Source organism: Rutidosis leptorrhynchoides, chromosome 5 (assembly GCF_046630445.1).
Source record: "Rutidosis leptorrhynchoides isolate AG116_Rl617_1_P2 chromosome 5, CSIRO_AGI_Rlap_v1, whole genome shotgun sequence".
NCBI classification, from domain to species: domain Eukaryota; kingdom Viridiplantae; phylum Streptophyta; class Magnoliopsida; order Asterales; family Asteraceae; genus Rutidosis; species Rutidosis leptorrhynchoides.
The window spans coordinates 413,414,935-413,429,158 of record NC_092337.1 but is presented as its reverse complement, the minus strand read 5'-3'; the positions used below and the strand labels follow the sequence as shown (position 1 = coordinate 413,429,158).

Genomic DNA, 14,224 nt, shown 5'->3' with positions numbered 1-14,224 from the left:
AATTGTATTTTAATTTTTTTTTTAAAATTTCAAGAGACATTTGTTATTACTAATAATTTTTATCAAAAATATAAATACTCATTTTTAAAGTAGACTTTATTATTATTAGTATATATATTATTATTATTCAAATATGAGTTCTCTTTACCGGATTAATAACGTTACATATGTATGCGAAATACATGCCTCAATAAAAGGTTGTAATGTAGGCTTTTATAACAAGGAATATAGTAATTGAGATGAAAATTGAAAGATGGTGGTGGAAAAATAAATGTAGTTCATTTATTCTGACCAAATTAAGTATATCAATATATTTGTAAAAACAACGACAAGTTTCTTATTCGGAATTTTTGGTTCCACGGTTTATTAAACTAAATAACGTTAGTATTTACATCCACTTAATACTTAAAACACATCATTAAACTGTTTCGTTTAAACAAACCCGTAGTTCTACTGATAATTTAACTAGTTTAAAACTAAAGCGCTTCAAAAGACCAATGGGCCATTGGCCTGGCGGTATCGTGGAGGCCCTTTTAACCAAGAGATTGAGGGTTCAAGTCCCGTAATGAACATATTACGTGAATTATCGTAAATATTCGTGTAAAGTGTACGTGAGATTGCCTTTAAAAAAAGCGCTTCAAAAGATCAAATATTTCAATTAATGTAGACTTTTTCTAATTACTTGTGATTAGCTTACGATCAGCTTGACATACATACTTTAATTGAAGGAACATATTGAACTAACATCTAAAATCTAAAACTAACTATGTCCTGCAGAAAAAGCTTTTGAAACGAAGAAGGCGTCGAGACGAATATAGATGGTTTGAAAGAGCCTATCTAGTTGATATGATGGAGGCTTTTGATAAAGATGATGTCGATGAGGATTATTGTTCATGCTCTGACTCGGACACGTAATATTCGTTGGTTGGGGTCGTGCTTAGCTCGAGTGACATCTCATAAGCATTTGTATGTTTTCGTGATAGGCTTCCCTCGTGTGTTGTTTTTTCGTTTGGTTTCTCCTCTTGGTGCTTTTCGTGTTTATTTGGTTGTTTCGAGTTGGTGATTTAGTCGATCCTGATTTGTAGGTCGTGTCTTTGTAGTCTCGTGTTGTGTTCGCTAGCTTCTTGCTAGATATTTTATTTATACAATAATATACTTGCCTTTCAAAAAAAAAAAAAAAAAAAATCTAAAACTAACTATTATAAAACAAACAAAGTGCACAAACAACATTATATATTTTTAACTTTTAAACTCTCACGTCAACGTACATCTTCACCCATTAGAATCGCCAAAAATTAAACGTTGATACACTAGTTGGCGATAAACTGTTTGTATCTGAATCCGAAGGTTGCGCAACAGCGCAAGACCCCTTCAACCTCGTCCGCGTGTTAGCTTGCTTGTACTACCGCTTGCCTGCCTGACCTGCTTTCTGCCTAGCTATTTATACAAATTTTAATCACATCAACAAGCCTCCAAAACCACTCCAAAGATCTACTCAATGCACGCGTCCACACAAAAAAGGGCTAACAAGCCGTTCGATGACAATAAACCAACATGCATGCCAAGGAAGCTAAACTTGTTACTCGGAACATCCGAACCAGTAGTTCATCGAGATATACAAAATACACTGGAGAAGGAACGCCCAAAGAAAATGAAGCACTGCACATGCAATACCGCAATGAAAAACACGGGAGATCCTGAGAACACAAACCATACAAACCCCATCGAGATTCGTTGGAGTCACCAATCCAAAAAATATTACCCGTATCATCGGCAAAACCATGTGTATACTCCCAAATCTTTACAAAAGTCCAAGATTGTAATAACCCGCCAAAATTGATGTTGACGTCGTCATTAACAAACGGTCCCGCAACAATGGTTATATCCTGTATATGAGACATTTTAACCAAATGTGCATTCATTTGTTTCAAAAAGATTACCAATTTCAAAAGTTAACCAACACATTCTAAATGTAATACATTTCAAAATATGTATAAAAAATATGAATGCATAAGTTTAGCAATATGAAAGCATGCGACTCTTCAACTGATCTAAGCTCGACTTCTAAACCACAACGCATGCAACAAACAAGTACATGACAAATACATGTTAACAGACGTCGACAAAAAGTTGGCGAAATTACAGGTTTAAACATCATAAGTAATAAATAAATTTGTCCACAAGTTTTGCATGTTAAAAAACATCGTCAAAATAAGTTTATCAAAATGTTTAAAGTATGAGCACCCGGTAACCAAGCTTAACGTAAATAATAACTTACCCTCTGTAGTAAAATACACCGAAACAAAATGTAGCAACTCGAATATTATACGTCTGTTAACAGTGTTAGCATGACTAACCCAGACGTCGATGTCAAACCCTATGGATCCATATATACGAATTCGCACTCACCAGATTAAAAACCAATAGTTAAGAGTTACCGAGCTAAGGGATTTTCGTTTGAAACTCATAGTAAAATAAAATAAGTACTTGTGTCCAAACAGTAAAACAGTTTAAGCATGCATGAACGTAAAATAAACTTTGAAAAACGGTAAACATGCCTCGCATGTATTTTTCAGCCCAAAAATATAAACAGTTGAAAAATGGAGCTATAAACTCAACTCGTAAGCATAACAAGTAAATCACAAACAATGATAGCAAACGAAAGCACTGTAGTTCGTGGTACTCAACCTAGAGATATAAGTTGGTAAAAAAATGTCAAATAACTAGGTAAGGTCAAAATGCAATCATAATCCTATAGCTCGAATCCAACTCAAATGTCTTTAACAAAATTCCAAAGTTTAACTTGTTTCGGAAAACAGACATGTGATAAACGTCACGTGTATAGTTTAAGAATCCTTTGACTCACAAGTGTTGACTAAAAATGAATGTCAACTGAATTTGGATGTTCACTACACAAGTTCACTGTTACATGTTAAGTATTTTGGTAAACAGTAGTGCTCGGTAGTGTCACTACTTGATTTAAACCAGCTAGCACTTCAACACTACTGAACACTACATAAGCTTTATATATTCGAACAAAAGACAAGTAATATAGCTCATTTTACCAACTTATATTAAAAAATTACAAAAAGTTTCAGAACTTGATCCCGTGTCAATAATTTACAAACTCAATTCGTTTACAAATTCACCGGTTAAAATTCAACAATACTGCAGTAACTTTAAAAATTCACGTTTAAATAACCGCAACTCCATTTCAGTTACCTCTATTTCGAGAAGCTTTGATTTTAAGTTAAAAAACCTCTATAAAATCCCCAAGTCCTAAATCAATGTAAAAAAACCGTAGTAACATAATACGTTTAACTATGTCAAATCAGTTTTCAGAAATCGTATTTTTGATTATATCTTTTGAACCCTTGGCCCAATTAGCGAGTATTCTTTGTGAAAACATATGTACTATTCATGAACAATAAAAATCTTAAATAGTATCATACAACTAACATCATCTACTAACGCAGAAAATTAGATCCAAATTCGGGATTTTCTAAAAACAATCTTACGTTAATTTAAACACACATACGTATACATACAAGTAAAGACTCGAGCCATAGGCTATGTTACACTATGAATTATGAACAAATTCAAAGATTTAAAAAGTTAGGGTTTCATAAATATACATAAAAAGCGAAATTGAAAAGATAGATGCGTAGAGGAGATCGATACGAGCACAAGACTACAATCAAGTTTGGATTTTGATGGAGAGTTGATGGTGATTGGTGGTTGTCGATGGTGATGATGGTGGTGATGAAGTTTATGGCCAAGAAAGAAAAGATAGGGAAAAGAAAAAGTTGGGCAAATGTATGAATGAGATTTGGTAAAAACCATACATCTAATAATCTCACAAAGTTACACAAAACCCCCTCCCTCATCCAAAACTGATCGGCCATATGGACTTGGAGCTCAAGTCACAATATTTTATTTTACAATTTGGCACAAATCATTATAATCCTAAATATAAAGGATGTTATATTTCAGTAGGCTTATAACTATCTTTAATGGCCTGGTTCAATATATTCAAATTGAAAGAACCAATAAAAGAGAGATGTGTTGTAGAAGATATAGGAGAGAAAGAGGTTGAAGAGAGGTGTGATGTATTTAATGTATATGTGTGTTTTTGTAACTTACATTATGCACATATATATAGTAAAAATTTTACTATCCATATTTGACTAATTACCATCCATATTTAACTACTAAATTTACAACACTCCCCCTTGGATGGTAATTTTTTTAAAGAGCAATTAATACTGCCTCGTTAAAAACCTTGCTAAAGAAAACCCAGTGGGATAAAACTTTAACTAAGAGAAAAAGAGTGCAGCATATAGTTGACTCTCCCTCAAGTAGACAACGCTGAGTCGTCACATCTTTTGAACTTGCCTCATGCCAATATTGTGAACGTATGTTTTGAAAACAGCGATTGACAGTGCTTTGGTATAAAGATCAACAGAGTTGTTGATTGAACGTATCTCATTTTAATCTGGTTGTCTTTTACGAGATCTTGAGTATATGAGAAGAATCTGAGGTTTTCATCTGAAACTGTATCATCTAAATCTTTTATGTACAAGTTTGACCCTTGTGATTTGTCTACAGTCTCCTTCATGCTTTGCTCAAACTGTTGTTTCAATTCCTATTCCCTTTCAGTCTTTTTCTGAGCCTTACCAATATACCATTCTTTTCCATCAAACTTATGACCGTTAAGACCGTTTATAGCTTTAGCGCCTCGTCAGCATTTATGTGTTGTTCTGTCATTTTTGATACTCTTCTTTCATTTGTACTATGTAAGCTGTATTATCTTCATAGATAGTTGTTGGGCTTTTATAGCGTTCTAGTCCACAAGAATCAATAATGATTTGTATCATTGATCTTAACTAAAATCATTCCCGAGTAGCTTCATGTAATGCAATCACTTCGGCGTGATTTGATGATGTTGCAACAAGTGTTTATTTTGAGAACGTCATGATATTGCGGTGCCTCCATTTAGGAATACATATCCAGTTTGAGATTTAGCTTTATGTAGATCAGATAAATAATCTGCATCTGTATAACCAAACTATTTGTTAGAATAAAATAATTATAAATCAGTAGTTCCCCGAAGGTATCAAACTATTTGTTTGATCCCATTCCAATGTCTTTTAGTAGGGGCTGAGCTGAACCTTGTCAACAAATTAACTGCAAAAGAAATGTCAGATCTTGTATAATTTGTAAGATACCTAAGAGCCCCAATTGCACTAAAATATGGAACTTCTGAACCAAGAAGATCTTCATGATCTTCTAGAGGATGAAATGGATTAGTATCAATATTAAGATCTAACAACCATATGAGTACTTAATGGTTTTTGTCTTGTCCATATTAAAATATTTTAAAATCTTTTCGGTATAAGTTGTTTGATGTATAAGTAAGTCATTAGTTATATGCTCAATATGTAAATCAACGTAATACTTGATTTTTTTTTATTTTAAAATCTTTCTTTAGAAGTTGAATGGCTTCATAGATTTCTTTATTTAAGATAATTGATATAAACAGCTATGATCACATATCCGAACATTGTTTTTATAAAACACACGTGCAAATAAGTTTATATGTATACCCTTTTCTTATCAAGTAGTAATTTAATCGATTATATCACATACGTCCCGATTGTATAAACCCATTTAGAAATCTTTGTGATTTAATAGAATATATTCCCTTGGGTTTTGCATTAGATGCTTATGATACCTTAACCCTTCAGGTATATTCATATATATGTATCACTATTAAGTGATCCATACAGATAAGTAGTAACAACATCTATGAGATGCATTTAAATAACTACCAGGTTGATTAAGTATCTAATAAGTAATTGTATTCATTATAGGAGGATAAGTTTTTCTCCTAATTCATTTCTGGTCTTTGTGGGAAATCTTGAGTTACAAGTCAAGTTTTGCCTTGTAACTTCATTTGCACATTTCTTTTCGGATAAAAATTCATTTGTATCCCATTGTTTCACATCTTTAAAAGTGATAACGATTGATTCAAAAACTTTTCTTTTATTGAGCGATTCTAATTCAGCTCGTATTGCTCCTTTCCGTTGAGTTCAATCACGTCTATTTTGATATTCAATGACAGATTTTGGTTCCAGATCATCATCTTTATTCATGATGTCATTGTAACATTATATGAAAATATCTCATCAAGATTTTTCATTTCATTTCAGTTTCATAATATTGCATAATTTATTGCAATTTATGTATTTATATTTATCAATATCCTCTGCAGAAGGAGTATTGATTTGTGGTTCTTCTTGAACACTTTCTTTTACCTCATTATCAGCTGATTTTCTTTTTCGAGCATTTTTATCTTTGGAACCAATTGGTCTCCCACGTTTCTGCCGTAGCAAAGACTCATAAGTGACATTATTGCCAGCTTTTTGCTGTTGTTGTAAGGTTTTCCCTGTTCGGGTTACCCGGGAAGGGAGAGTAATCCGACCCCATACTCTAGTGTACGCAGCCCATCAGGAATACTCCCTGGCTGTTTCCAACCCTTCCCTGGCCACCCCAAGAATTGAACCTGAGACCTCTTGCAAGGATCTCAGGGCCCCAACCACTTGGACTACCTTGGGATGGTTATTATTGCCAGCTTTTGTAATTTCAATTCTAGCTGAAGCATTTACTGCTGGTATATATGATTTAGTCACTTATTTTTTGTATCTTTAAATGCATAAAGTAATTAATTTGCAAGTTCTTGCATATGCATTATATTTGAACTTTCTTTTCGCATTCTTTTGTGCGATGATCAATATTCCTTAATTGATGTTCACACCATGAAACATCATTTTATTTATATTTCATTTCTCCCCCTAATATAGGGAACAATGTTTCATTAAAGTGACAATCGACAAAACTTGCTGTAAAAACATCACCCGTCATGGGTTCAATATATCTTATGATTGAAGATGTTTCATATCTAACATATATTTCAATCCTTCTTTGAGGAACCATTTGTTGTGATTGTTCAATTAAAAATACACTGCACAACCAAATGTTCTAAGATGGAAAATATTCGGTCTCCACCAAAATTAAGTTGGTAATGGAGAATATTTATAACTTGCACTTGATTTAATGCGAATTAATGTCACATCATGTAAATTTATATGTCCCCGTATAAATATTGAGAGTTTTGTACTCATTTCTAATTGTCTAGTTATTAGCTGTAAGCATTTATCTATTGATTCAGCTAAACCAATTTTGTGTATGCACATGAGCAACTGGATGTTCAACAACAATCCTTGTAGACATATAATAATCATTAAAAGCTTGAGATGTTAACTCACCAGCATTATCAAGTCTCTCCTTTTAATGGTGTAATCAGAATAATGTGTTCTTAATTTAATAATTTGTGCAAGAAACTTTGCAAATGCCATATTATGGCTTGATAACACACAAACATGAGACCATGCGTTAGATGCGTCTATTAGAAAAATGGTCCACATGATGGATGAATTGGTCCATATATATACCCTTGAATTCTTTCAAGAAACATTGGTGATTATTTCTCAATGTGCTTTTCATTAATCGCCATATGTGATTTTCATTAATCACCATATGTGTTTTTCGTTAATTACTATATGTGCTTTTCATTAATCACTATATGTGCTTTTCATTAATCACCATATATGATTTTCATTAATCACCATATGTGCTTTTCATCATATATCATTTTCACCATATGCGCTTTTAATCATATGTGCTGCGCTTTTCATCATATGCACTTTTTATTATATGCGCTTTTAATTATATGCGATGCGCTTTTCATCATATGCGCTTTTTATCAAATGCGCTGCGCTTTTCATCATATGCGCTGCGCTTTTCATCATATGCGCTTTTTATCATATGCGCTTTTAATCCTATGCGCTTTTCGGTGCTACATAGATATTTCTCATTTTCGATTATCATTGACTGATAATCATATCCATTATGATATATATCAGAGAAACTTAACAAATTTCTCTTTAATTTGGGAGAAAACAAGACATTGTTTACCAAAAAATTCGTACCATTTGGTAATATGAAATTTTGCCTTTTTCGTTTCTTATATCAAGTTTGCAAGAGCTGATATAGTATTTATAATTCCTTCATTTGATTTAAATCAATGAAATATTTCTTAGATTTGATCATAGTGTGTATGTTACTACTATCTGCAATACATAGGTCTTTACCATTTAATTGATGTTGTATTTCTGCAGGATTCATACTAAAACTTCAAATAAGATAAGCAAATAATGAGTTATATTTCAGCAAGATAATCAAATTATATTACCTGCAAACAAGTTATAATCTGAAGTACATAAAAGATAACACTTAATAAAACATATGCGTTATGGTCTAAAACCATTTATTTATGAGTGATACATAAAAAAAACTAGCCATCTTAGAAAATTCAAACCATTCAAGTCTCAAGGTAGCTCAGGGTTAATTTAATCAAGATTTGTCAACAGATTCACTCTCGTTTTCTTTTCTTTTGGGACTTATTTGTAGAGCTAAACAAGATGTTCATGTATTCAAGAAATACTAGACTGATGATCCACGTTACCAGATCATTAATAAGAATTTCCGGAATTCTTATAAGAGCGTCTACTAATATCTTTAATTTTATTCTTTCATGGATCACCGTTATTTTTTTTTATTTTTTTTTTGATAATTAATATCGTATCTATCTTTGAGTATTTTCCATAATACACTTGGATTTTCGATCATATAATATCTAGATTCTAAGGACTCGTCAATATGTTTGCTAAGAAAAATACTTACTATTGCTTTCTCTTGTTCGGAATAATTGTTATTTTCATTCAGGGTTTCTAAAATACCGTTTGATTCGAGATGTTTTTCTACATTCATAACCCATGTTAAGTAGTTGTTCCCACTTGTTCTAAATGAGCAAATTTAAGCCTTTTCAAATTCGACATTTTCTATTATCAAAAAGATGAATAACATAAATCATAATCATAATCAACTTCTATTCATAGACAAATAATAAAATGAAATTAGAATCATTTTAAATTCATAAGTAGCAAACAACAGAATAATGGTATGATTACAAATAATAAAACCACAAGGGCATGATAGAATATAGGTTCACCCGGTGGTATATTAGCAACAATGATGATAGTTAATATGACCAATACAATACGAAAAATCATCCTTGTGTGAATCATTTTTACAAAAACTTTTTGAGAGTAGTAATCTGAAAAATGAAGATTGATTTGTGAAAATGTGAAAACGGAGATGTTTATTTTATATTTGAAAAATATAGTTGTTGTAACGTCGTCAGTTGACGTTAACAACCGTTATGTATATATGACCGTTGTAACGTCGTTAGTTGACGTTAACGAATAAAGTCACTATATCAAAACGCGTATGAGTAATATAAAGGACAATATTTTTTTTCTTATTTTAACTTTTAAGATTTACTTTTAATAAAAATACAAACTACTTTTTCTTATTTTAACTTTTAAGATTTACTTTTAATAAAAATACAAACTACTTTTTCTTATTTTAACTTTTAAGATTTACTTTTAATAAAAATACAAACTACTTTTTCTTATTTTAACTTTTAAGATTTACTTTTAATAAAAATACAAACTATTTTTTCTTATTTTAACTTTTAAGATTTACTTTTAAGAATAAACATTAGTATGCATGAAATAAATAATGATTAATTGCATAAGTAATCATAAATGTTAGATAACATATAAAGACCCCATCGTATTCGTATTGATCGGAATTAATCTCGACCCATGGTACCGTGTTGTCAAATGACGTGTTGCGTACATAAAGTACCGTGTTGTCAAATGACGTGTTGCGTACAATCATGAGGTCTTATTAACATAAATATAAATGTTAGTGAAGTTAATAAGAGTTAGATTACAGAAAATATAATTCAGGCGGTATAACCGACCATATATAACTTAAATAACATAAATATAAATGTTAGTGAAGGTAATGAAAGTTAGATTACAGAAATATAATTCAGGCGGTATAACCGACCATATATAACTTAAATAACATAAATATAAATGTTAGTGAAGTTAATAAAAGTTAGATTACAGAAATATAATTCAGGCGGTATAACCGACCATATATAACTTAAATAACATAAATATAAATGTTAGTGAAGTTAATAAAAGTTAGATAATTTCTTACCTTGATTAGTGACGTGTGCTTGCTTAGATAAACCTTGATTATACGGAGCACTTCGTGCTGATAACGTGTTATATTTCAGTAGGCATATAACTACCTTTAGTGGCCTGGTTCAATATATTCAAATTGAAAGAACCAATAAAAGAGAGATGTGTTGTAGAAGATATAGGAGAGAAAGAGGTTGAAGAGAGGTGTGATGTATTTAATGTATATGTGTGTTTTTGTAACTTACATTATGCACATATATATAGTACAAATTTTACTATCCATATTTGACTAATTACCATCCATATTTAACTACTAAATTTACAACAAAGGACACGTAAAATATAAATCAATAACGATTCATAACAGTAGTCAAGTTTAAAATATATAATTAAGTATAAAAATTCTTATCATCTAAATAATAAACATCAAATAAATATTACAAATATTATCTATAATAAATTTTAGCATAGAAATATTATCTCTTAAACGTATAACACAAAAAGTCAACTAACGGTAGTTAAAAAATTAACGAAAAAAGCAAGGTCGTTACAGTACCTACCCATTAAAGAAATTTCGCCCGAAATTTAGCTAGTGGTAGTCGTTACCGATAAATCTAAAAATTTAATGCGGATACATATGCTTCATCTAGTCTCCCACTCTCAAGTTAACCTCGAGTTCTCGTCTCGAGTTCTAACGAACTCTAATAATCAATATGCATCTTAGCTAATGTATAATTAAGAATATAAATTCTTATCATCCAAATAGCCATCAAATAAATATTACAAATATAATCTATATTAAATTATAACATAAAAATGTTATCTCCTAAAAGTATAACACAAAAAGTCAACTAACGGTCGTCAAAGAATTCACATAAAAACTAATGGAAAGAGCAGGGCCGTTATAAACACCCCTTCACATAGTCTGAAACATAATAACAATAACATAACTCTGCAAGAATCACCATGTATCACATTCATAAAGATACATACATTCACAATAAATGAACCCTAAATTATGAACACAATTCAATTAGATTTCCCTCTACATAATTGTCGTTCTGTACCATAATCTGGCATGAAAACAAAAACAGTTACACCCTGACCTAACTAGGGTTATCTTCGAACTAAATTGAAAGCTTGCATAACCAACCAGAAAAATAACAAATAACACGAAGCACTAGAAGATAACGCATAACTAATGGAGGAAACAAAGAACCCGATGAAATCAGCCATCGGCCGAATAATGTTCGTGAAAGAGTGAAGCACCTCAAAAGGAAACCGGTGAGGGTGGAAGGATAAATTGGGCATATTTGAAGATGAATGATTAACGGACACCGAATATACCCTAAACGGAGATACAATTCCGGCTTGTAGCAACAACGTTGAAGGAAACCCAAACTCCAGTGACACACATCCTGCGAGATAAGAGATCTCAATTGTCGTACTCCCAAAACAGCTACCGATACACAACATATGCTTGACAGGCATATGCGTCACGCTTGCATCTGCCGAACGTAAAGAGGAGGCACCCGGAAAAATCCAAAAAATGACACCGGAGCAAAAAAGAGGGAGAGGAGAACACTAAGAAATCAAAAGAAAAACGAGAAAAAGGCGAAAAAGTTGGTTACTAGAAAAAGTTAGATGTAGCTAGTGAAAAGGGTTATTTTTAAGCCCACATTTATATTCGACATATTATTATTACACACACGTTATAATTAAAGTATGAAAGTTAAGACTCTAGGCATTTGTAGATCGATTGGGTTGTACAAATTTAACGAAAATTCATATAAAATAAAGGAGTTTTTAAAAAGAAATCGTCAACAACCTAGAGATACACAACATGGGGAATGGATGAGGCTCAAATTAGAAAGCTACAAAGAAACTAACTAGAGAATAAACTAGAACCGATCCTGACGTGTTAATCAAACAACACAAACAAACAATAAAAGAAACATTACAAAGATACAACCACAAAAGCTAAACAAAATAAAACGTAAAACGGAAACTAATACACAACCAACTATAAACCAAGACGACCACAAATTAACCCGACCTTTTACTACTAAATGACCTAACCTTTCACTACTAATCAGTTTAAGTCAGATTTTTAAAGCGTTGTTGACGTACATATGATGGTGTTGTGCAACGATACATCTTTTACCCTCAAAATTTATATATGATTCAAACACTACAAATAAGCACACACAACTAACGAGCACTTAAACCCGGTTATTATAGCACTTCAATGTAAGTATTCTTATCAAGTTCATCCAAAGAGAGCGATGTATGTCGAATATTTGAAACTATCAATTGTCATAGGGTTTGTTTGATTGCGGGGTTTTGGATTGATTGTAACTAACAACTAAAACCTGCACAATAAAACAAACTCAAACTTAGCAAGTAAACTAGTAGCAAATAACAAGTAATGAAATATTAAGAACTTAAATCAAATTAACTAAGTAGTGTTCACTTATCTAATCCTCTCTATGCTTGGCTTGCCTCGTTTTGCCTATATTGCTATCTCATTAGTTGTTGAACTATTAAATGTTTAGCATTACTGCTAAACCTCAAATCAAATAACACTCCGCGAATTCACATAAGCATTGTATTCTAAGATCAAGTTAAGCATGATAGGTTATTGAGATTATGCTTGGGTTGAAATCACTTAAAACACTCCAACTATCGAAATCACTTAAGATAATCAGCACTACTATGTTGACTAAAGGCCAATTGAAAACCAACCTAGATCAAGAACCCAATCACTTGAAATTCCTAAGCTACTCAACAAAATTCTGTAAAGCCTAAAACAAACTCAACATATATAATCAAAGTAAAGCTTAAAACAAACTCATAGCAATGGATCTTTAGCTAACACAATAACACATGATCATATAATTCATTCAAACAATATTATTCAATTGATTTTGGAACAAACACTAGAATTAGAGATTCATAGATAAGCAAACACAAGAGATTTAGCCAATCATGGCTAAGATCAAACTAATAATAAGCATAGAAACATAAACAATCATCATCTTAAAGTTATTACCAGTAATTAATGCAAAATAAATGAAGAAAAGTGGAGATTACAACCCAAAATGTAAATGATGAAGATCTAGAGTAAATCTAAGATGGATCTTGAGCTAGCTTCCTTGAATCCACCAATAAACACCAATGGATGATAAAATTAGGGTTTTGTAGGTGAAATTCAGAGTTGTGGTAGCTGCTCTCTAAAGATACATATAAAAAATAACCTAATCTTGTTCCTTTTATAGTGCTGAAAATCTGGGCTGAAACAGCGATAAGAGCGCCGCTTTTGACTCAGGAGCGGCACTTTTGGCTTAAGTGAGGAGCGACGCTTTTGATCAGGAACGTCGCTTTTGGCCTCATTCAGGGGAGACGCTTTTAATTTAGGAGCGCCGCTTTTGGCTTGATAGGAGCGGCACTTTTGGCTTCAGGAACGGCGCTTCTGTTCACTGGTGGAAATGGAACCAAAATGTGCATAAGAACGTCGCTTTTGAGTCAGGTGCGGCGCTTTTGTTCCACAGGAGCGGCGCTCTTAGTTGAGGAGCGGCACTTTTTATGCTGAATTCTGCACTTGCCATTTCCTTAGCCACTTTTGATCAAGATTTGGTCAATTTTACACCAAATCAAGTCCTTAGCCCCCAAATTTCCATTTAGCTCAATAGCACACAAAATAGGCTCCAAGATCATCAAAACCAAACAAAGTGAGGGAGATATCGCGAGTTAAAACATGTATAAATGGAGCGATATCAAACCCCCTACATTTGAATCTTTGCTTGTCCTCAAGCAAACAAATCGATAAAACAAGCTTTGGAGAAAGAGAACAAATAAGTGATCAATGCCAAAGCGCAAAAAGTTTGGGCATAAATTGATACCTTCCATGAATATGCACTTGATGGCTAGAGTGTTCTCCAAAAACTTGTACTTGCTTAGGATTAAGCACAAACATCATCTTCTTCTACTAAAGAAAGCTCAAAGCAAGCTCCAAATAATCTCTTCAACTAGCACCCTTCAAA

General features: G+C 32.3%; 1 long non-coding RNA gene across 2 annotated transcripts; it reads right to left on the bottom strand.

The window, feature by feature from the left end:
* Positions 1-1,183: 1,183 nt before the first annotated feature.
* Positions 1,184-3,811, bottom strand: LOC139846727 (uncharacterized). Of its 2 annotated transcripts, none has more exons than XR_011759155.1 (2): positions 3,636-3,811; positions 1,184-1,886 (listed from the first exon to the last, which is right to left on the bottom strand). It is a non-coding gene; the product is annotated as an uncharacterized lncRNA (long non-coding RNA). The 2 variants fall into 2 exon arrangements; XR_011759154.1 differs by lacking the exon at positions 3,636-3,811 and adding an exon at positions 2,279-3,066.
* Positions 3,812-14,224: the final 10,413 nt, after the last annotated feature.